The sequence below is a fragment of the Nicotiana tabacum genome, chromosome 22 (assembly GCF_000715075.1).
Source record: "Nicotiana tabacum cultivar K326 chromosome 22, ASM71507v2, whole genome shotgun sequence".
NCBI classification, from domain to species: Eukaryota; Viridiplantae; Streptophyta; class Magnoliopsida; order Solanales; family Solanaceae; genus Nicotiana; species Nicotiana tabacum.
Window position 1 is genome coordinate 78178050 of NC_134101.1, and position 3355 is coordinate 78181404.

Here is a 3355-nt window from a genome sequence, read left to right on the forward strand (position 1 = left end):
AGACAGATTGACTATAAATTTTTTCGGAAAAATCATTTAGATATGGGGAACTTGCTTAAGGTTCTTACTTTCCATGATATATTCCATGACATTATCAGTATGTCATAGAAGGAACTAAAAGAAATAACATATGCCTTTATGAACATGACTCACATTGTATTTTCACGATTATTCACTTGCAAAAAGATTTGTAGAATCTACCATTCATGTTCCTTATTACATGTATGTAAATTATTGATGAGTTGAATCATCCACTTTATCTTAATCTATCAAATTCACACAGTTTATGCTGAAGTTGACACATTAATTCTCGAAGAAAATACAGTGAGGTATGGATGCAAATAGAAAGCATAAAAGAAATATTTTCGTGAGAGCTTTTAGAATAAAGTGGGTTCTTAAGTAAATATAATTTTTACCCCTAATTGAATTACATAACTACACAAAATATACACTTATGTAGGCTTGGGTACATTTAAATACTAGAAAAGTGTACCTTAATTTTGTTATGCATTTTGTCTTCCACAATGCAATAGTGTATAAAATTGAAGCAGCAACTTGCGAAGAGTACAGTGCAAAGTAGAACCAGCAACAACGGCATACGGTACTAATATAATAATAATATTTATTCATATGTCATCTACTACTCTCGAGATTCTAGAATTGATGGAGAAAGCTTATGTTTCTTTCGCGTTAGCCATTCTGAATAGCATGTAATGCCCATTAGAATCGATATTCTCCATAAGCACAATGTAGAGATATCCTTAAGATTGTTGAAAAAATTAGTTATGGAGAATAGGAGTTAACTTGAGGCGTGTTAAGGACACTGTCCTTAAGGATATTTCGCCCACACAATAACGAATAAAATTAGGCGTATCCCCCAGGATCCAAGTTCTTCCAATTATAAAAAAATAGGAACAGAACTAGCAGAAAATTCAAGAAAGAAACCCAGCATATAGAAGGAAGAAGATGATTCAGATTGTTATGTTAGAAAGTATGTCTTTAGCTTTTCAAAGACTATGTTTATATAGGTGTTTGCTCCAACGGCTAGATAACAGCTAGTTAACGACTAGTAACAGCTAGTTTGACTCTATTAAATGTAAAATAATTTACTAACTAAAATAAGTAGATGTAAATAATATTTCAAAGAGAAAAGATTTTTCAAACCAAGATGGGCATTACCTTTTGAGATATCACTAATTTTATAATAATTATTACCGTGAATATTATTTTCACTGGGATTTTATTCCCAACAAGAACTACTAAGACAGACATACACAATTTTCTTTCCTAACTAACAAACAAATCAAGGGAATGATTTTCCAAAACTATAAAATCGCCACCCTACTTGGGCTATTTGGTTAATAGTTGTTGAATTGAGGTGGGAAAATTCTTATATAGACTAGTCAACTCTAGCCTGTAGTAATGTTTTCTCACTTGTAAGACTTGTATTTACCCTCAATTCTATAGTGGAAATAGTAAAATCTTCATAATTTTCTTTAACACTCAGTCCATCATTATAAAAGTTACATCAAAGTGAAGTGGTGCTGTTGCAAACGTTGGGGGATAACATCTCATTATCCAACAATATTCTTGTTCACCTGTTTTACAAGTGGAATTTACGTTTAGTGTACTAGTATACAGATTTTTTACACCATTTCATCAAATTGACCTACAAAAACAAATGACTCCTAGTAGTAATCTTGATATGATAATAAGAAAAATTAGAGTAACGACACAGTAATAATCTATTTTTTTATAAGTGTCAGCGCATACAACTTCAATGCTTTTGGAATTTTACAATCTTCACCTTTCACCGAAAACAGGAAATAACAAAAGAGAAGAAAAACTACCATGGGCATAATTAATTCACCTCTTTTTAAAAATAATTTCGCTAACCAATTGGATATGTTGCGGGGCAAGGTTGAGAAGAAGGAACCACGAAAAAGAAAAACAAAAACAAAAACAAAAGTTTAGTTTTCAGTCAAAGAAAGATGATGTAAAGGATGTAAACAATCTAACGGTGAAGAATTGGGAGAAACTTTAAAAAGACAATAGAAATATCTAATAATTGACTGGGTCAAAAGTCCTACCGTAGACAGATTGACTAAAGAATTCCAGGGAAAGATTAGTTTAGTTTGTTAGGAAGGAAAATACGTATTAGTAATTGCAAGTTTGAATGGGCATACTATAGTAGTTCTTCTCTTTCAATAAGGTTTAACTTTATAAGTTTAATGCTTCGATATTACTCATATTCCAATGGCAGTATAATCTCCTTATGTTAATCTGGCTGAAGAACTTCTTTAGTAACGAAGCTTTCTATCCAATTAGCAACGAAGCCACTCTCTCACCAAAAAAAAACAAAAAAAAACACGAACAATAGAAAGGAACTTAAGTTTTATATATTAACATTGTCACAGTTTTTACATGTTCACTGTAATTTTTAGCACACATTTTGTAGACATTTATGTTTACCCGTAAAACGGTACAGTTGAATTTATACGTGGTTTCTAGACAAGTGAATTAATTCGATCCTGAAATAACAAGATAATTGAAAAAATATATAACACTTAAGCTTGAAAGGAAGACAAAATGACAGAAATAAAGACTATGGTAATGAAGTCTCCGGGCGCAATAATAATAAGAACAAGAACAGAAAATAAGAAGGTAAAATTGATTAGAGTTATGAGTAGATTGTAGTATTAGTGTGCCAGAAAATTCGTGTCCTTACAATAATAACAGAACTCACTATTTATAGCTACGTCTAGGAAACGAGGTCCTAGGATCGTGCCCTTCTTTAATGTCAATTATGAGGGTCATTGATGAAGATGTAATGGTGAGCATAAATGCTAAATTCCTTGTAATAGGCAATGTACTTAATGCTGTGGAATATTCTCCATTAAATGATACCGGGCGAAGAGTATTTATTACATCTTTATGAGCGTTATTCTTTCCAGTGACAGACGGGACCGTTGCCTTTGGTTTTGGCTATCCCCCGTCTTAGGTTCCACGTATCCCTCTTTTGGGCGGCCACGTAGAAGAGCATATTTTACCCTATATAGATAGTCCCCCTGCTTTCTGGTGACATAACTTTGTATCATCGGGAAGTTGGTAGAAACACTCTTTTGGCGGGAATTACTATGACCCCCTCTGACGGCTTCTGACGGTTGATTAGACGTACGTCTCTCTGCAATTAATGCCCCGAATACGTGTCATCCCATGATTCAGCATAACTTTTGCCGATTATCGAGGTAATCATGGCCATGAATTTAGCCGGCAAAAACTTTTACTTATACGCATCAACCTTCTTCCATTATACTCCATAATTTTCCAAGCTTTCTAAAATCTTTCTTGCTGT